We start from the raw sequence: 22859 nt of genomic DNA, 5'->3' as shown, positions 1-22859 counted from the left end.
CAGAGAATGATCCTAGAGCCACTATGCTATATTAGCTAAAGCTATCCTAATGCATGGTGATATAGGTTATAAATTTTGTTGATTACTCCCTCAATCAAAGAGCACCAGCTGGACATGAATCAGCTGAGACACCAATTAGGAATGAATCAAGACGTCCAACTCACTTGAAAATCTCAAAACATTTTCTCCCTAACCCCATCCCATAATTGGAAACAACCAAGAAACAAGGCCTCCACCACGACGGATTCCACATGGAACAAAGACAAGCACATGGACCATAAGGAAGAAAGAGATGATACCTTCTATGCAAATTAGCAGTTTCGAATCGACTCCCCTCATAAAAAAGAAAACAAACAATTTTTAATTTGAAGAAGGGAGGTTTTTCGTTGTTGTCTCCACGTCACTTCTGGGCCTCCACCATTGATGACTTCTTGTTGCCTTAGGGCACCACCATATTCGTTTGGTTGGTTGGGGTTTCAAGGAATATTTACTTTGTTTAATTTATTATGTTTTAAAAAAGTGATGTGTTTATGTGGGTTGAGTTTTTTTCATGAAGGATGTTTGGGTTTTCTAATATCATATCATTAGGTTTATTGAGCACTAAACTTTATGCCTGTGGAGAGGGTGACATCGTTGCCACATCGGAGCAATGCCTGTTGTGGGTGGAAGCCAAATAGCCCATCGAAGGTCATTTTCGACCATTAAGGGAGGTGCACTGTTACAGTGCATGAAATGACAATTATTTGGGGTCAAAGAGGACTTTAACTGAAAATGACCTTTTTGTAGAAATATGCATAACTGTCCTAGGCTTTTTCTAAATCCTACGTACAATGGAAAAATAAAATTTTTATATTTTAAAAGGATTCATAAAGTGCTAACAAAAACCATACCTTAGATTTAGTTGTTCCCGAATCATATCCACATGGTGAAAATGAAGAACAAAATCACAGAAGTCTCGTAAACCAACGATCTTCTATCCAATGACTCGAACCTTGATCTTGGCACACTTCCGGTGAGGAGGAAAAGAGGGTGAAGGCTATGGTTCTCAATCTCTCTGGATGGTGGAAGATAAAAGCTATGGAAACCCTAACCCCTAGGGGAGATTTATTGGGTTCCTAAGTGGGCTTAAGTGACTTGAGCCCACATAGGCTTAGGTCACTTAATCTAGCCCAAAATGGGTTCTAATTGATTAATTAACCTAATAGGGCATACTAACTAATCAATTAGCCCAATCTAGAAACCTTGTTCACTTATCCCTGTGCAACCTTGCATAATTATCAAAATGCCCTTATGCACAAAGTGAACTTAGAGCCAATCCGACCCTCATAATCCATGCCAATAAGGTATATGAACTTAGAGCAAGAACCATTGAGACTCATAGAAATATTGGCTCCCTCAAAATCCAATTCTAAAGTTGATGCAAGATCCCACTATAAAGAATCAATTGAACTTCAGTATCCTATGTAAATAACAACGAGACACCAAGTGCTCGAGTCCGTGACCTGCTATCCATTGTGTTCAATCTTCCCATGAATTGGTGTTTGTAGTTTAATAATATAAAAACTATCAGCCTTTCAAGACTACCTCTACCATCCTTGAGTTGCAGATCCTCCTATTGTGTGCTCAATTTACATATCTTAGATTTCAAAGAGTCTATTTCAAGTTCCATTTAAGGACTACTATGGGCATAGTTTCCATGAACACACCTCCTTAGGATCACTCAAGGAGACACGTTGTCTCAATCCCAAGAGATATCATAGTGCTTCTATTGAAAATACCTATTGCTACCAGCTTCCATCAACAATGACCCAATCCATAAAGAATATATGATTAGTTTACGATCTCAGTCGTAGGTCACAATTATTGCTAACTTTAGCACAAGCTCAATATTGTCTCAAGGTTGAGAGACAACACAATGAAGCAACTTGGTGAGGTCATGACTACTTGATAGCCTTAAGTCATGACTCACCGTAAGTCTTTTCCAATGTGTAACCATACACACACTAGTACACTCACCATGGGAAACCCATCCCAATAACCAAGACCAACCATCCCTCCAATTACGAGATGGTGCACTACAACCTCTAATGGGTTGCCTAAACCCATGAACCGATTGTGAACAAGCCATCTATTTGCAAGGAACCCATAACTTAGATCGTCTGTGCAACTCCTCATGCACCTAAGTTATGTACAATGCAAAAGATGTAGGCAAGAATGCTCATAAAGTATAATACATGGAATAAGGATAGATAAAAATATTACTGAAACATCATTAAATAAATAATGAATTTCAAATTCTTTACATCATGTGATGCTTTTAAGGGCTCTATCCTAACATTATCCCACTGGCCCTCAAAGCATCATGCTTATAAAGCATGCCAGATACTCATCTGAAACCTATGTTATCCCTGTGACCAACAAAGACTCTCCCTATCAATGTCTTGGTGAAGGGATCCACCAAGTTCTCCACAGAAGATATCTTGTCAACCATTATGTCACCCTCTAAACTATCTCAACACTTTCTTCAATCTATATCATGGATCCATAGTATCTTGTTTATAGTGGGACTATCTTCTAGTATTCTCCAATCTATATCATTGTTTACCTTATTACATATCTGTGGACCCGCATTTTTCATGTGCGTCCCTACTCAATGGCAATACTCATTTTTATTGGTGAAAAATTAGTCTTAAAAAAGTTGGAGTCACCACTTATTTTATTTTATTTTAAAAGGGAAAATAAAACAAGAAAAAAAAACCCTAAAGAAGTGACTTCATAGTTTTGGAAAAGCAAATCTTGAAAAACCCGAGTCTTGGTTACCTATTGGGAAGGTACCGTTAAGAGATAACACCCCTTTAAGCCCTAAAGAGGCCTTTACTGGCTAAGTCGAGGGGAATGTGACAATTAATTAATTGATTGAAGGTACCTCGGTAGACTAAGGTGATTTCAGAATTAACATGCCAAACTAGAAAGTCAAATCATGATCATAAAAGAGAGTCAAAGTGTGTACCTAGATTGCTTCTCAAGTGCTATCATAAAACATCAAAGTTAGTATAAAAATATAGTACACGACATGCATTTTATCCAAGCAAATCTAACATACATCTAAGCACCCAAGGATGGAATCAAAAATAGATATGGCTCACAACAACATGCATGTTCATAAAATTCTGAAAAAGTAAGTGATAAAGAGCGTACCTTGATAACGTGCATAATTTATAAGGTTCCTCTAAAAATACTAGAGTGGTTAGGACAAGTATAAATTATATAACATCTTTATTATGTCTAACATACAGTACCAAAGCCAAATTGAGCCAAGATAAGTCAAATAACTCCAAAAATAAATAACCAATTCAAGCAATGTACAAGATCATCAACATGTAATTAAAAAAGGGAGCATCACAAAACAATTTCTAAAAAAATATCTTGGAGTCGAATTTAATTATGAAAATTTTTAGGAAATAACTCCTACACATCTAGAACAACATAACACTAATTAAAAACTCATTCAAATGATAGATTGCAGCGAAGACACCCAAAAGTTCTAGAAGATCCAGATTAGGTAAAAAAATAGTGACATGCACAAACAAATTTTTTTAAAATAATAAGACATCACATAAAATCGTACAAAAAATCACATATATCGTTCAAAGTGTCTATATCACAGAACAAATGAATTCAGGGTTGGGTAGTACTCAAAAATATTTTTAAAATACTCCAGCTAATCAGATATCCAGATTCCATAATGTACAGTAGGTACAATTTAGAAAATCATATCTCTCTCAAAAATGCATATTTTTTTTAATATTTTATATGTCTAAGATCAATTTCAAGAAATCCAGAATTTGGGAAAAATATCAAATCAAATTTAAAAAGTCATCTGTTATTTTTATTTTTAGAAAAATATTTCGGGTGTCCAGTATTGGGTGAAAATAGAGCCCTCCTAAAAGCTCATTTATATCTTCTATTCTAAAATTGACTTCTAACTCAAACGAAATTCTAAATTCAAGTTAAAGAATTGAGGAAAATCATACAAGTTTTGAAATTTTTGTAAAGATATTCTGAAGTTGTTGAAACGAATTTTAAATCTAAAGGGTAAGTGGTTAAGTGAAAACTGGTAGCAAGGAAGAGTTTTGAAAAATTTTCTTATGTAGGGGTTCCATCAAGTCCCCATTCAATTTCAGTAAGTTTTACCTGTGTATCCCCATTAGTTTGGGAGCACAAGTCCAAACGTATGTGAATAAAAACCAAACTTTTGAAAAACCAACAAAGGAGAAATGCAACTTAAATGAAATGAGTTACATAATTTTAATAGAAAGTGTGTTCTTTGCCTAAAGCTAGAATGAATGTTTTCTAAAACCTTTTATTGGTGATTTAAATCCCAATCAATAGACACAAAATAGAGATTTTTAATTTCTAACTTAAGAGGGTTTTGAAAATAAGAGAAAAACTAAATTGGATCCCCTTTTTTGCTACCTTTCATTTGGGATCAAGGAGCCAAACTTATGATGGAAAAATTCATTTTTGAAAAAAGAAAATTTGACTCAACTCAAAATGTCAATTTAATTTAATAAAAAACCTTTTCTAAAAGAAAGTTCAAACTCAAGAATTCCTAAGGTGCCTATAAAATAAGTATCAAAGATAAAGAGAACTAATAATTCAATCAAATATAAGGAAGCCAACATCAACAATTATGTATTAAACTTTGGAAAGTAAGGAATTAAATGAGAATCAATCAAACTAAATAAAATTATTAACTTGCACATGTAGGGATTTAACTAAAATTGAAATTCTAAACACTAAATAATTAGCAAGGTAAATCAAACTAGCAACTTAATAACTTAGAACATGTCTAGATTTTAAACTATAACTAAAATTCTAACTAACTTAATAATTATGGATTTTTAGCTAAATTTAAAATTATAGACAACTTAACAATTGGTGAGAATCAGTCAAACTAATAAATTAATCCTAAATCTTTGAGAATAAACTTTAACATGAAATATTGGAAATAACAACAAGAGATATTGAGATCGTGAACTTACAAAAAGAGAGAGATCAACAAAAACTTGCTCAAAAAATATTAAGGCCATACATTGTCATGAAGATTGAAAATTAACAATAAGAAATACTAAAATATGAGATATCAAATCAATGAAAACTAACTCTAGAATGTGAAAAACCTAAACTATCATAAAACATTAAAACTAACAATAGGGAATATTGAAGCAGAAGATATAAATTAGTGGAAACTAACCATAAAAAAAGTGCTTGAAACTAATATCAAACTAACAACTATGAATTTTAAGAACCTCAAATAATATGATCAAAGGAACCTAAACCTAAAAAATAAGAAAGTGAAAAAAAAATTAAAATTAACAAGAAGAAATATTACGAACCATACATTAATAAAATTAATGGAATCTTATCAACTAATATTCTAAAAACACATAATCTACATTAGATGAATCAAAATTAGACTAACATAATTCTAACTTATTGAAAATAAAATAAAGAATCCAAACAAAAATTAAGCAAATATCAAGCTTTATACAACTATCATGATGAAACAAAACCAAAACAAAAACAAAGTTTCAAGCTTCTCCAATCTAAATCAAAGAATCAAACTAAAACAAAAACAAAAATAAACATAACTAATATGAGAATCAAAACTAAATCGAAACAAAGATCATAACTTTTTTGTCTGAAACGATGAATTGAGGCTTAATTAACAAAATTCCAATTTTTCAATTTTTAGAACCAAAACTCAAAACCTTTACTTACCTTCCCTCCTTGAATCAAACAGCCGCGCTGTCCCTCGCCTTCCTTTGCATTGCCGGCTGTGTGTACAGTTTTGGAGGGATCTCTTAGTGCGTCAATTAAAGCTCCAATGCATCCATGTGCAGTATTGAAAGGTGGAAGCCTTCAAGTTCTGAATGGTGTGGTTGTCTTCGAATTCGGGATGGAGCGTGGTGTGAGTGGGTGCAGCCCATGAAGAATCCTGTGCGTGGAGTCCTTTGATGCACACAACTTCTTTAAAAAATTCTGGGGGTTCCTCTAGAAAGTGGAATGTGTATGTGTATGGAGCAATGGTGCATGAAGCCGGCTGTGTCTTTGAATCACGGATGGCGGCGGTGGACTCTCCCATTTGCCGCCCCTTGGAGAAGACTCATCTGTGCATGCGTGGTGTTGGAAGCTTTATGGCAGCCGTGGAGAGGTGCAGGCTGTGCATGGGCTATGTAGGCGTGTTTTCTCCAAAAGAAAAGCTCTCCCCAAGATGGTGCCTGCAACCCATGGAAAATCCCACCCATATCATGCGTCCGTATATTTTTTATGGGCTGTGCGTGATCCTCTTTGGATCAAAAGCTTCTGCGTAATGAAGACTCAAAGTGGCAGCCCCCTTCTCTATATTGATGGTGCGACTGTTTCTTCCCTCAAAGCAGCGTGATATTCCTATAAAAATAGGTGCAGCCGTGAGTAACCCGGACTCCTTCAATATGGCAACGTGTTATTATTCTCTTTTTTGGAAACTTGTATTTTGATTTTTATATACAAAGTTGTTTTTCTTTTGTAACAGAAAGTGGTGTTTTATTGGAAAGTGGTATTATAATTTTCATGGAAAGTGGTTTTCTATTTTGTATACATTACAATTCAAAAAAAATAAAAAAATATTAACAAACTTTAAATAATAATAATAATAATAATAACTTATCAAATTGGCCACTATTACAAAAATAATTTATGGTGTCACTATTTATGGTGTCACTTTTAAAATAATGACATCATAGGGTTTATAATTAATAAAGGTGACACATCATATAAAAAAATCTTCAATTGAGGTAGTTAGATGATGTTAGTTTTATATTTATAGTGTCATTTTTTGGGAAGTGGCATCATATAAAATAAAAAATTTTAAGTATTACAACTCAATGAGCCTACTTGAGCCCACTTTTAGAATTAATAATGAGGGACAACATATAAAAAGCCCATTGTTTCCACATGCCACCCATAATCCAAAAAATCTCACTATAGAAACCCTATATATAAAACCATAATCTTCTTCTATCTTTTCTCTCACCCATAGTCAACATGTTCACAACCGACATTCTTCACTTTGTGGACTCCCTGGTAACCCAAAATCTCTTAGATCTATCATATTTTTTCTTTTATTAATGTCATTATATTTATTATTTCAACATCCTAGTACATGGCGATATAGGTTATAAATTTTGTTGATTACTCTCGTCTGAGGACCGAAATCAAGGTACACCAGTTGATTGAACACCAATCAATAGGACATACACCAGCTGGGCGCGAAATCAAATGGCGTTGTTGTCGGGGAAGGTGCCAACTTTATAGTGATATTATATTTTCAGAGTACTTGTGATCTTTATCACAAGTTTGGTGATTTTTCTTTCATTTTACTAACTCTTTTAATTATTTCTTCTACTGGTTCATACTTTAACATATCTTTTAAATTAGTCTTAGTTAATCTTAGTCTTTTTGTAGTTTTGTTTTCTTTTGTTTCTTTGTGTTTGTTACAGTTGATACTAGTTGTGTATGCCAAATTGGATACGAGACAGTGGAGGAAGGCTTGTGAAACTTGAAACACCTCATAATAAGGAGTTGGAATTGAGCTTGAACATCATGGAAGCAACACCTGAAGATTAGCATAGTCACCAGTACAATCCCAATGCATTCAGATCAATGAGGGACCGCATGCATCCACCTCGTATGAGTGCACCATCATGTATAGTGCCCCGTACAGAGCAACTAGTGATTAGACCGCATATTGTTCCACTTCTACCTACTTTCCATGGGATGGAAAGTGAGAATCCCTATGCACATATCAAGGAATTTGAAGATGTTTGTAATATATTCCAAGAAGGAGGAGCTTCAATTGACTTGATGAGGCTTAAGTTATTTCCTTTTACTTTAAAGGATAAGGCCAAGATTTGACTTAATTCTTTAAGGCCAAGGAGTATCCAAACTTGGACTAATTTGCAAACTGAATTCCTCAAGAAATTTTTCCCTACTCACAGAACAAATGGCTTGAAAAGGCAAATTTCAAACTTCTCAGCTAAAGAGAATGAGAAATTCTATGAGTGTTGAGAAATATACATGGAAGCCATCAATGCTTGTCCTCATCATGGTTTTGATACATGGCTATTGGTGAGTTACTTTTATGATGGGATGTCTTCCTCAATGAAGCAATTCCTCAAGACTATGTGTGGAGGAGATTTCATGAGTAAGAATCTGGAGGAAGCCATGGACTTCTTAAGTTATGTGGCTGAAGTTTCAAGGGGATGGGATGAATCGAACAAAGGAAAAGTGGGGAAGACGAAGTCTCAACCAAATGCCTTTAATGCTAAGGCTGGGATGTACACCTTGAATGAAGATATTGATATGAAAGCAAAAGTTGCAACTATGACAAGAAGATTGGAGGAGCTAGAACTGAAAAAGATACATGAAGTACAAGTTGTTGCTGAAACACCAGTGCAAGTCAAGCCATGTCCTATTTGTCAATCTTATGAGCACTTGGTGGAGGAGTGCCCTAAAATTCCAACTGCAAGGGAAATGTTTGGAGAACAAGCAAATGTCATTGGACAATTCAAGCCCAACAACAATACTTTGTATGGAAATACTTTCAACTCAAATTGGAGGAACCATCCAAATTTCTCTTGGAAGCCAAGAGCACCTCAGTATACATAGCCACCTCAACCATCTCAACAAGCTTCAAATCTTGAACAAGCAATAGTAAGCAAGGTTGTGGGAGATTTTGTTGGAGATAAAAAATCCATCAATGCTCAACTCAGTCAAAGAATTGAGAGTGAAGAGAATACATTGAATAAAAGAATGGATGGGATGCAAAATGACTTATCTCAGAAGATAGATAATCTCCAATACTCAATCTCAAGGCTCATTAACCTGAACACAGTGCAAGAGAAAGGAAGATTTCCTTCTCAACCTCACCAAAACCCCAAGGGTATCCATGAAGTGGAAACTCATGAAGGAGAGTCTTCATAGGTGAGAGATGTCAAAGCCTTAATCACTCTAAGGAGTGGTAAAAAGGTTGAGCTATCAACACCCAAGCCACATGTTGAGAAAAAAGAAGAAGAAGAGATAGAAAGGGAGGAAATCAAAGGAAAGATGAAAGACAGTAGTGAAGGGAAAGAGGACCATGATTCAATAGTCAAAGCAACTCCGGAGAAAGTACTTATCAAGGGAGATGTGATGAAGAAACACACACCTCCACATTTTCCTCAAGTTTTGCATGGAAAAAAGGGAATCAGAAATGCATCAGAAATTCTTGAAGTATTGAGACAGGTGAAAGTCAACATCCCATTGCTAGATATGATTAAACAAGTTCCAACTTATGCAAAATTCCTAAAAAAACTTGTGTACTATCAAAAGAGGGTTGAATGTGAATAAGAAAGCCTTCTTGATTGAGCAAGTAAGTGCTATCATACAATGCAAGTCTCCTTTGAAGTACAAAGATCTGGGTTGCCCTACCATCTCAGTTATGATTGGAGGAACTGTAGTGGAAAAAGCTTTGTTAGACTTGGGAGCAAGTGTGAATTTGCTACCATACTCTTTCTACAAGCAATTGGGACTTGGTGAATTGAAGCCAACATCAATCATTCTATCTCTAGTAGATAGATCAGTGAAAATTCCAAGGGGGATAATTGAAGATGTCTTAGTTCAAGTTGATAATTTCTACTATCCAGTAGACTTTGTTATTCTTGACACAGACCCAATTGTCAAGAAAACCAGTTATGTTCCTATTATCCTTGGAAGACCATTCCTAGCTACATCAAATGCAATCATAAATTGTAGGAATGGACTAATGCAGCTCACGTTTGGTAACATGACATTGGAGCTCAATATCTTCTATATGTCCAAAAGGCCAATCACTTCGGAAGAATAAGAAGGTCCAGAAGAGGTGTGCATTATTGACACTCTAGTGGAGGAGCATTGTAATCAGAAAATGCAAGACAAGTTGAATGAAAGTCTTGGGGATCTTGAAGAAGGGTTGCTTGAACCCTCAGAGGTGCTTGCTGCTCTACAAGGTTGGAGGAGGAGAGAAGAGATTCTACATTTGTTCAATAAAGAGGAGGCATAAGAAGCTACTACAGAGGAGATCCCAAAGCTCAATCTAAAGCCCCTGCCCACGGAGTTGAAATATACATACCTAGAAGAGAATCGAAAGTGCCCTGTTGTTATATCTTCATCCTTTACTACTCATCAGGAGGTGTGTCTACTTGAAGTTCTCAAGAGATGTAAGAAAGCAATAGAATGGAAAATATCTGACTTGAAAGGCATCAGTCCTTTTGTCTGTACACATCATATATAGATGGAAGAAGAAGCTAAACCAATTCGTCAACCTCAAAGAAGATTGAATCCTCATATGCAAGAAGTGGTGCGAGCTGAGGTTATGAAGCTACTTCAAGCAGGTATTATCTACCCCATATTAGATAGCCCATGGGTGAGTCCCACTCAAGTGATACCAAAGAAGTCAGGGATCACAGTGGTCAAAAATGAAAAGGGAGAAGAAGTGGCTACACGCCTCACTTCAGGTTAGAGGGTGTGTATTGATTATAGAAAATTGAATGCTGTGACAAGGAATGATCATTTTCCATTGCCATTTATTGATCAAGTGTTGGAGAGAGTCTCTGGCCATCCTTTCTATTGTTTCTTGGACGGCTACTCCGGGTATTTTCAAATTGAAATCGATGTTGAAGACTAGGAGAAGACCACTTTCACATGTCCATTTGGAACATATGCCTACAGAAGAATGCTTTTTGGTTTATGCAATGCACCTGCAACATTCCAACGATGTATGTTAAGTATCTTCAGTGATATGGTGGAGCGAATTATGGAGGTTTTCATGGATGACATCACCATATATGGTAGTACATTTGAAGAATGCTTAGTCAACTTGGAAGCGGTGTTGAACAGATGCATTGAAAAAGACTTGGTGCTCAACTAGGACAAATGCCATTTTATGGTACATCAAGGAATTGTCCTTGGCCACATCATCTCAGAAAGAGGCATTGAAGTTGATAACGCAAAGGTGGAACTTATTGTCAAATTGCCATCCCCAACAACTATAAAAGGAGTAAGGCAATTCCTTGGCCATGCAGGGTTCTACAGGAGGTTTATAAAAGATTTCTCTAAGCTTTCAAAGTCTCTTTGTGAACTATTGGCTAAGGATGCTAAATTTGTATGGGATGAGAGATATCAAAGGAGTTTTGATCAACTAAAGCAATTTTTGACAACTGCTCCAATAGTGAGGGCTCCTAACTGGCAACTACCCTTTGAAGTGATGTGTGATGCCAGTGACTTTGCTATAGGAGCTGTTCTTGGCCAAAGAGAAGATGGAAAGCCCTATGTGATCTACTATGCAAGCAAGACATTGAACGAAGCTCAAAGAAACTACACAACCACAAAGAAAGAATTGTTAGCTATAGTGTTTGCATTAGACAAATTTCGTGCTTATCTAGTAAGGTCTTTCATCATTGTTTTCACTAACCATTCAGCCTTGAAATATTTATTGACAAAGCAAGATGCAAAAGCAAGGTTGATTAGATGGATTCTCTTACTACAAGAGTTCAATCTCCAAATCAGAGATAAGAAAGGAGTGGATAATGTGGTAGCTGACCACCTTTCAAGGATGGCTATAGCACACAACTCCCATGTTTTACCTATTAATGATGATTTTCCAGAGGAATCACTTATGTTGATAGAAAACACTCATTGGTATGCTCATATTGCTAACTATCTAGTTACTGGTGAAGTCCTAAGAGAGTGGAAAACACAAGACATGAAGCACTTCTTTGCAAAGATTCATGCCTATTATTGGGAAGAACATTTCCTTTTCAAGTATTGTGCAGATCAAATAATAAGAAAGTGTGTCCCTGAAGAAGAGCAACAAGGAATCCTCAATCATTGCCATGATAGTGCATACAGAGGCCACTTTGCCTCTAAAAAAACAGCCATGAAGGTGTTGCAATCAGATTTTAGTTGGCCATCACTTTTCAAAGATGCCCATGCCATGTGTAGGAGCTGTGATAGATGCCAAAGGCTCAGGAAGCTAACACGAAGAAATCAAATGCCTATGAACCCCATTCTAATAGTTGATCTCTTTGATGTTTGGGGCATTGACTTCATGGGACCTTTCCCAATGTCTTTTGGTAACTCTTATATTTTGGTGGGGGTAGACTATGTTTGTAAATGGGTTAAGGCAATCCCCTATAAACACAATGATCATAGAGTGGTTCTCAAGTTTCTCAAAGAGAACATCTTCTCAATATTTGGGGTGTTCAAGGCCATAATCAGTGATGGGGGTACTCTTTTTTGCAACAAGCCTTTTGAAACCCTTTTAGCCAAGTATGGGGTGAAGCATAAGGTAGCTACACCTTATCACCCTCAGATTTCTGGGCAAGTTGAGCTAGTAAACAGGGAAATCAAGAATATATTGATGAAGGTGTTGAACACAAGCAGAAGAGATTGGTCTATTAAGCTCCATGATTCACTATGGGCATATAGAACAACTTACAAGACTATTCTTGGCATGTCTCCTTATCGCCTAGTCTATGGCAAAGCATGTCATCTCCTTGTGGAAGTTGAATATAAGGCTTGGTGGGCAATCAAGAAGGTAAACATGGACTTGATCAGAGCCGGGGCAAAGAGGTGCTTAGACCTTAATGAGATGGAGGAATTAAGAATGATGCCTACATCAATTCCAAAGTTGCAAAATAGAGGATGAAGAGGTGGCATGATTAGTTAATCTCCAACAAAGAATTCCGGAAGGGACAAAGACTCTTACTCTATGACTCTAGGCTCCATATCTTTCCTAGGAAGCTGAAGTCAAGGTGGATAGGCCCTTTCATTATTCACCAAGTGCATCTCAATGGAGTGGTGGAATTACTGAATTCCAACAGCACAGACATCTTTAAAGTCAATGGCCATCGTCTCAAACCATTCATGGAGCCATTCAATCAAGATAAGGAGGAAGTCAACCTCCTTGAGCCACAGAAATCCTAATAAAAAAGGGGTTAGATGGACTTGGTCTTGCCAAAGTCCATAATTTTTGTTTAATTTTGCTAATTTAAGAGCTTTATTAATTGTTTTGATTTTAATCTTAGTCTTAATTTATGTTATTTTGATATAACTTAGACTTTTTGAATGATCAAATTTAGGAGGAATTGCAAAAGAGGTGAAGGAAAGTCTCAGGGAACCACAAGAGCTCAAAAGCAAGGAATTTCAGTGGCCTACGAAAATTTCCCAGCCAAAAAAGCTCCCCTGCAAAAAGGGGCTTCCTTTACGAAACCATTTTGCAGCCTAAGACCCCCCTCTGCAAAATTGGGGTCCCCCCTCTGCAAAATTGGGGTCCCCCCTCTGCGAAACCATTTTGTAACCCAAGACCACCCTCTGCGAAAATTTTCGCTACTGTGAAACCCTTCTCAGGCACGTGTGTGCCATTTCGCAGCCCAAACCCTCATTTCGCAACTACAAAACCCCCTGCGAAACCATCCAAAGTGTCATTTCGCTGCCCAAGCACCCTCTGTGAAACCATTTCATAGCTGCTAAACATACCCTTGGCACACGAGTGCCATTTCGCAGCCCCACACTCCCATTTCGCAGCTACAAAATGACCTGCGAAAATGCCCCTTGGCTGTGAAATCGCCTTCATGCCGCGAAATAAGCCCTCTCCCACGAAAAGCTCAATCATCACTCAAATTCCAATTTAAACCTTTAAATTGCTATTTTCCCTTTTGCACTGGTCATTTGCCCTACGAAAACCCCCATTTGGTGCGAAAATTGAGCCAAGCCAGAGTACCATTTCCAGAGGACCTTCGTCTAAAGAAAAACCCCATGCGCACCTCCAGCCACCCATTCTCAAGCTTCTTCACATCAGCCATGGCTAAAACACTAGGAGCCAAGACCCCATTTCCCTCAGCCCACAACAGAGCACCGAGAGTGGTTCCTGTGCAAGACTCCAGGACTGAGCCTTCATAGCCACTTGTCGTCCCACCTTCAGTAGAAGGATCGCCTACGAGTCCTCCTCTGAGAGGATATGAGACCAGGAGACCACCTACTACACCCGGGGCAAGCTTCTCTCGTCCCAAGAAGTCAGCTAGCAAACCTTCTAAGAAGAAAGCAAGGATATCAACTCTAGTTGAGCCATCAGAGCCTCAGCCACCTATTACAAAGTCTTAGATCCCTTCTAGGATGACTCTTGAGGTGATTATCAGGCGGCCTATGGTCACTCAGCCACCTATAGAGGGCAATTTGGATTGCCGGGCTAGGCCATTCCACTTCGAGCTTTCTTTTGATAGAAAGACTGTCAGGCTTCAACTAGAGCTCAGAGATTCATTCCATCTACTCCAGAGATACCATATGGAGCACCTGATGACTCCCAGGGATTTCTTTTATCCCCGTGTAGCATTAGACTTTTATCAGTCTATGACTACACATCGTATCCGGGATTCTACTGTCATCCACTTCACCATTGACGGACGTCATGGTATCTTGGGAGCTAGACACATAGCAGAGGCCCTACGCATTCCTTATGAGCCAGCAAGTCCAAAGGATTATAAAGTGTGGGCTCAACCTTCTTAGAGTGATATGGTTCATATACTGTCCAGGGGGACATCCACACGCCCATATCTGTTGAGAAAGGAGCTCCTTCCCGACATGTTCTTTATCGGCGCACTTTTGCGCCACAACATCTATCCACTTCAGCATATGGTGTAGAGGAGAGGAGCTTTTCTAGAGGCTTTGTTCCGGATATCAGAGGGATTTTTCTTTGGCCTTCATCATCTCATCATAGCCGCTCTTCTTTACTTTGAAGAGAAGGTCCACAGGAAGAAGCAGCTGAGAGAGGATGTCATTCCACTTCTATTCTCGAGGTTGCTCTGTTAGATATTAAAGCACTTGGGATATCCATCTGAGTCTCAGCTTCAGCGCAGATGCATTTGCCGAGAGATGTTCACTCTCAACAAATGGACGAGTATGACAACTTATGATGCAGAGCCAGGAGCTCCAGCTGGACCAGAGCATCCAGAGGAGCCGCAGCCGGTTGAGATACCTACGGAAATGAGAGCAGGTGCCCCTGTAGCAGGACCTATGCCTGAGGTTGCTTCTCATGCCACCCTCAGGACTCCGCCAATTATACCAGCTGTATCCGAGCCTCCTCCTCCATCTGAGTCTAGGATTGCCATATCCATTTCAGAGTTCAGAGGCCTATGTCATACTTTGCAGACATTGACTGCTACTCATAGCATCCTGACCTAGTAGATGGAGGCCATACGTGCCCATCAGGATTAGCTTATCGCCACCCAAACCCAGCATACTGCCATCCTTAGGCAGATACTGCAACATTTGGGTATTCTATCACCCCCTGAGCATGATATACCTATCCCATCAGAGCTTACAGATCCATCACAGGACCCTCCTCTAGCAGAGCAGACTATGCCCCCTGAGGAGACGACTATAGGAGAGATAGAGACATCCATCCCGAGTATTCAGACTTCTACAGCCGAGTCATCATCTCCACATGATCCTCCCACCACCATCTGATCATTTACCTATTTTCTTTTCTATATTTCTTTACTTTAGTAGAACTCATAATCCCATGTTTTTTATGTTTTATAATTTGGGATTGGATATATTACTTGTTTTTGCTCCATAGTGTACTTTCTTAAAGTAATACATATCTATCTTTTTTTTAGTATACTTGGCATAATCTTATTTTATTTCCTCTACTCATATATTTTGTTTTTGTTTTTTTTTTTAAACATGTGGTTTCTCATATTCTACTCAAACTTCATGTCACTCAAGAGGTACCACTTCCTCATCATCTCATCATGGTCGCTCTTCTTTACTTTGAAGAAAAGGTCCATAGGAAGAAGCTACTGAGAGAGGATGCCATTCCACTTCTATTCTCGAGGTTGCTCTGTCAGATATTAGAGCACTTGGGATATCCATCTGAGTCTTAGCTTCAGCGCAGACGCATTTGCCGAGAGATGTTCACTCTCAACAAATGGACGAGTATGACAACTTATGATGTAGAGCCAGGAGCTTCAACTGGACCAGAGCATCCAGATAGACCATAGCCAGAGCATCTAGAGGAGCCGCAGCCGGTTGAGATACCTACGAAAATGAGAGCAGGTGCCCCTACAGAAGGACCTATGCCTGAGGTTACTCCTCATGCCACCCCCAGGACTCCGCCAATTATACTAGCTGTATCCGAGCCTCCTCCTCCATCTGAGTCTAGGATTGCCATATCCATTTCAGAGTTCAGAGGCCTATGTCATACTTTGCAGACATTGACCACTACTCAGAGCATCCTGACCTAGCAGATGGAGGCCATACGTGCCCATCAGGATCAGCTTATAGCCACCCAGACCCAGCATACTGCCATCCTTAGGCAGATACAACAGCATTTGGGTATTCTATCACCCCCTGAGCACGATATACCTATCCCATCAGAGCCTACAGATCCATCACAAGACCCTCCTCTAGTAGAGCAAACTATGCCCCCTGAGGAGACGACTATAGGAGAGATAGAGACATCCATCCCGAGTATTCAGACTTCTGCAGCCGAGTCATCATCTCCACATGATCCTCCCACCACCATCTGATCATTTACCTATTTTATTTTCTATATTTCTTTACTTTAGTAGAATTCATAATCCCATGTTTTTTATGTTTTATAATTTGGATTGGATGTATTACTTGTTTTTGCTCCATAGTGTACTTTCTTAAAGTAATACATATCTATCTTTTTTTTAGTATACTTGGCATAATCTTATTTTATTTCCTCTACTCATATCTTTTGTTTTTTTTTTTTTTGAAACATGTGGTTTCTCCTATTCTACTCAAACTTCATGTCACTCAGGAGGTACCACTTCCTCCCTGTAATTTAAATCGCTTTTGCCACATTGAGGACAATGTTCAGCTTGGTTGGGGGGAAGAGAGTTAAGGAAGGAAGTTTTTATTTTAAATGCTAAGTTATTTTGGTAATTTAGTTGTTTTTGCTTAATCTTTAAAAACCTGGTGCCCTAAGCCTTCATTGGTTGGGAGTCACCGACCTCAATGCTCGTTACAAGGGTGAATAGGTGGAGTTTAACATAATATAGGTGCTTGGGTATTAAAATTCATTCTCAAAAGTTCGGGGTAAAATCCGAGGAATTAGTGGTTGAAATATCTTTAAAGCTTGATGCCCTAAACCTTAATTGGTTGGGAGTCATCAATGGACCCCCGTTACATGGACAATTTAGAAAAGAATACCTTTAAGCCTTGTACTCCTACAATGAAAAAAAATATATATGTGAAACAAGAAGTGCATTCTTAGCCTTTTGAATTTTGTCAGTTTCCTAAGTGTTGAAAAAAGAACTAGGTTGGGGGGAGAGAGTAGTTCAGCATACTATATTCGGAAACTAATAAGTAACACATAGATTTTTGTGGAAGCATTAGGATTGGACCTTTGGAAGTAGAAACTATTTTAAAGCTTCAATTTGCATAATGCCTTCTCTTTATGAATTGTGATTAGGCAAGGTATTTGATAACTCTTGTTGAAATTTGAGTTTTATATCTTTAATGGTCCATGTGAGAGTTTGATCATCATGCCACTTAAAATTTTTTGAAGTGATCAGCATGATTTTGTAAATTATATTACTCTATTTTTCTTTTTCTCTCATTCATTGCTAAGGGACTAGCCATATGTCGGTTGGGGGGAGTGATTACTACTCAAAAAATGTTATTTTTTAGCTTGTAATTAACTCTTTTAAACACTTTTGAGTATTAGTTATTACCTTTTAACTCAATTGGCATGTTAAGGACCCTTGCAATCATTTCTAATCAAATTGTGTTAAGTTTTGGTGTTTTTGATAGCTTTTTTATCACCAAAGCAATCCAAGATTGAGGAGAGTTCTATAGAATCCATGGCAAAGCAATTGGAAGCTAATTTACATAAAGAATCCAAGCTTAGGAGCTTTTTAGTCCTTTTCCAAAATCAAATCATGAATGCAAGGAGGAGAAGCAAAGAGAGAAATCTAACATGAAGAATTCAAGAGGATAGAAACTCTTGGACACATTTTGAGCACTTCCTGGATTCCATTTCATGTATACTATATGTCATTTTGAAGCTTGAGAAGTCAGGAGTTCAACGCTTCAAACGGTGTACAAATTGGAGCTGAAATGAAGAAGTTATAGCCATTGGAAACCAATCGCACCAAGCTGAAAGCCAATTTCGCAGCTGCGAAATCAGCCTTTGGCTGCGAAATGGAGACCTTCAGCTTGCGAAATTTTGCAGCCTATGTTTCATGCCTGTGAAATCCACCTGAGTGCTTCTAGATGTTTGCTACCGACTCTTTTAGATTTTTTCTTCAGATATTTGTTGTTTAAATCCCTATTTTCTCCTTGTAATCCACCAATCATAGGATTCCTTAGTTAGTAAGTAAGAACAAAGGGTGAATAACCTCATAGATATATAGTTTGTAATTTTATTTACATAGACATCTCGGGGAGCTTGTTCTCAGATACCAAATTTTTGTATAGTTTTGAAGGAAGTAATACACAGAGCTTTGCTCTGCCTTACCTACTCACTTTGATTGTATTTTTCTTACTAGCCAAACAAGCTCTGAGGATGTTTCCTCAGAGAATGAGTGGCTAGGCTTTTTGTCTCTTGGAGTTAAGGAAGCTGGGTAAGGTGCCGAATGCAACAATTGGAAGTTTTGTTGTTTCAGCTTTTAATGAAGAAAAAGTGTGACCCGTTAATGGTTTCTATGTTTTTAGTTAACTTAAAACGCCTTTAAATCACCTAGGCCAACACTTGGTAAGGCAAGTGGTCTCTGTCCATTGAGATACACTAGTTTATCTCTTGCGAGCCTTTGGGAGGTGGTTCAAAGGTAGGATTTTCTAGAATAGCCAACACTTGGTAAGCTTTTGGACTCTAAGGAGACATCCATTAGTTACCTCTTGCAAGCTTTTGAAAGGAAATCCAAGGTTAAGGATCACCTTGAATGGTAAATGCTAGGTGAGGGGCACGAGCCATTAAAACACTTAGTGTTTGAATCCATAAAAGGGAAGCATTTGTACCGCACCGGTTAGAGAAATAACTATATGTTAAATCTCTAATGCGAGGAAAATATTCAAGTGACCAAAACTCTATTTTTGTATTAGGAGCCTGACCCTAGTGATCCAATTACTCCAAGAAACACTTTTCTTTATAAGTAATTTCTGTTACTTTATTTTTGGTTAGCTTAAAACCAATTCTTTTTAAACCAAAGTTTATATTTTCTTTTAAAGCTAACCTTGAAAGGAAAAATCACCAATTTAACTTTGAATTATCATCAGTTGTAAGTTGAAAACCCTTCCCAGTGAACGATCCTAGCAAGTGATCATCCAAGGCAATCAAACATGTTAAGATAGCAAACCAAGCAAGCAAGCAAATCGAATCAACTTGCCTAGAAAAAAAGGGGGTACCCTCTAATCGACCAATTAAACGCCACATTTTCCTTAACTAGTGTTCAAGCTTGATCCTCAAGATCCCCAGTGGAGTCGCCAATTTGTGGACCCGCATTTTTCACGTGCGCCCCCACTCGATCGGCGAGACTCGCTTTTTATTTGTGAAAAATTAATTTTAAAAAAAGTTGGAGTCGCCACCTATTTTATTTTTATTTTAAAGGGAAAATAAAACAAGAAAGAAAACCTCACTGGGATCCTAGAGCCACTATGCTATGCTAGCTAAGGGTATCCTAGTACATGGTGACATAAGTTATAAATTTTGTTGATTACTCCCATTTGAGGATCGAAATCAAGGTACACCAGTTGATTGAACACCAATCGACGGGACATACACCAGTTGAGCACGAAATCAAACTTGGCAAAGTGATAATGGAGTCTCACACAAAAAAGGTAATACCTCCCCCTAACTTGCACAACTAATCTTACAACTGAAGCTAAGTACAATCCCATCATATGACCTTCTCGCTTATTGAAAACCCTATAAAGAACTACAGATAGTGGGCCTAGAATCTATCCACTATAATTGGTGAAATCCACCACTATTTATTTAACAATGAGAATATGATGTGTACTTGCCTATCCTTAGGTACTCTAAGCATTCCTTTTCTAGTGTCCTGAAAGGTCACAAAGGAATCATTGTCCATGGGTTTTTTCTTTCATTCCTTGTTTTGAACTTCCCTTATTTGGTGTTTTTGTTCTCCTTCTTGTTAGAAAAACCTGAAGAACCTTGACTTCCATACGTACATGATTCGTGCCCAGGTGGTGTATGCCCTGTTGATTGGTGTTCAATCAACTAGTGTGCTTTGATTTCAGTCCTCAGACGGGAGTAATCAATAAAATTTATAAACCTATTTCACCATATACTAAGGTAGCATTAGCTAGCATAGCATAGTGGCTCTAGTATCGTCCATAGGGATGGGTTTTCAAATTACAACTAATATTAGTTCAAAATTTGAATTGGTGCTTTTTCTTTTCAAGGTTAGCTTTAAAAGAAAACATAAGTATGTGTGAAAAGGTTGGTTTTAAGTGAAACCAAAAATAAAGTAATTGAAATTACTTACAAAGAAAAGTGCATATAGTTCCTTATACAAAAAGGGAGATTTCGGTCACTTGGATCTTTTCCTCACATTGGGGATTTAACATATAGTTATTTCCCAAACCAGTGTGGTACAGATGCTTCCCCTTAATGATTTCAAACACTAAATCCCTGTGATTGAATCATCTTGCAATGGTTCATACCTCTCACCTCGTATTGGCCATTCAAGGTGATCCTTAACCTTGGATTACCCGTCAAAAGCTCGCAGAGATAACTAATGGATGTCTCCTGGGAGTCCAAAAGCTTACCAAGTGTTGGTTATTCTAGATAATCCTACCTTTAAACCACCTCCAGAGGCTCGCAAGAGATAAACTAGTGGATCTCAATGGATGAAGTCCACTTGCCTTACCAAGTGTTGGCTTAGGTGATTTTAAGGGATTTTAAGTTAATTAAAAAGATAAAAACCATTAATGGGCCACACTTTCTGTTCATTAAAAATTGAAACAATGAAACCTCCACTTTTGTATCTGGAACCTTACCTAGCTTCTTTCACTCCAAGAAACAAAAAGCCTAGCCACTCATCCTCTGGGAAAACATCCTCAAAGTTTGATTTGCTAGAAATAAAAATAAAAGAGAAAACAAAATGAGAAGGTAAGGCAGAGGAGAGCTCTGTGTATTACTTTCTAAAAAACTATACAAAGTTCGTCTCTGAGAAAAAACTTCCCTCGAGATTTTTTTTTTTGTTATTTATTTATTCTTTAAATAAAAAAGATTGAAAAAAAATAACTGTGATTTTCTTCCTTGCATCCTCGTTTGGCTTTAACAAAGGGTTATGAAGCTCCAAAGCTTAGTTTCTTCATGAATTTGAGCTTCAACTTGCTTTGCCATGAACTATACAAAGATCTCCCTCATTCTTGGATTGCTTTGATGATAAAAAAGCTATGAAAAACACCAAAACTTAACACAATTTGATTAGAAACGATTGCAAGGGTCCTTAACATGCCAATTGAGTTAAAAGGTAATAACTACTACTCAAAAGTATTTAAAAGAGTTAATTACAAGCTATAAAATAGCACTTTTTGAGTAGTAATCACTCCCCCCAACCGACATATTGCTAGTCCCTTAGCAATGAAGGAGAGAAAAATAAAAATAAATAGTACTATAATTTACAACATCATGCTGATTACTCCAAAAAAATTTCAAGTGGCATGATGATCATACTCTCACATGGAACATTAAAGATATAAAACTCAAACTTCAACAAGAGTTATCAAATAACTTGCCTAATCACAATTCATAAAGAGAAGACATTATGCAAATTTAAGCTTTAAAAGAATTTCCACTCCCAAAGGGTCAATCCTTACTCTTCCACAAAAATCTAAGTGTTATTTATTAGTTTCCAAATATAGTATGCTGAACTAATCTCTCCCCCCAACCTAGCTCTTTTTCAAATCTTAGCAAACTGACAACCTCAAATAAGCTAAGAACGCACCTCATTTATTTCACACTTTTTTTTCTTGTAGGAGTACAAAGCTTAAAAGTATTCTTTTCTAAATTGTCCATGTAACAGGGGTCCATTGATGACTCCCAACCAATTAAGGTTTAGGGCATCAAGCTTCAAGGATCTTTCGACCACTAACTCCTCGGATTTTACCCTAGACTTTTGAGATTGGAATTCAATACCCAAGCACCTACAGTATGTTAAACTCCACCTATTCACCCTTATAACGAGCATTGAGGTCGGTGACTCCCAACCAATGAAGGCTTAGGGCACCAGGTTTTAAAGATTTTCACCATATACCCCTCAGACCTTGCTCGGGTTTCAAGGCAAGTAAAACATTTTTTTTCTTTCTTCTTTTTCTTCTCTTTTCAAAGGCTCATTGGCCTTTTCTAAGGTTTCCCAACACTATTAAAATGAGGTCAAAGGTACCAAGTCCAAAATTTCCTAAGTCAAGGGTTGAAATAGTTTTTCATCTTATAATCGGAACCTAGTGTGCACAGTGTGTGGTAAGCTTAAAGTAGAAGAAATAAGGTTGAGTTCAATAGAATTTTCAACAATTCTTCAACTTTAATAAGCATAATTCAAACTCTAAGTCAAGTAAAAAGACAAATTCAATTTCTCCCATTTCATTTTGAGAATTTTTCCTTGATAACCATGAAGAGTATTAAAAAAAAATTTAAATTTAAACAAAAAGTAACTAAATTACCATTTATAACCTAGCATTATAAACAATACTTGCTTCCTCAACTTCCCCCAACCATGCTGAACATTGCCCTCAATGTTTGA

The sequence above is a fragment of the Vitis vinifera genome, chromosome 16, assembly GCF_030704535.1.
Source record: "Vitis vinifera cultivar Pinot Noir 40024 chromosome 16, ASM3070453v1".
NCBI lineage: Eukaryota > Viridiplantae > Streptophyta > Magnoliopsida > Vitales > Vitaceae > Vitis > Vitis vinifera.
Note: the sequence above shows the minus strand (reverse complement) of the source record.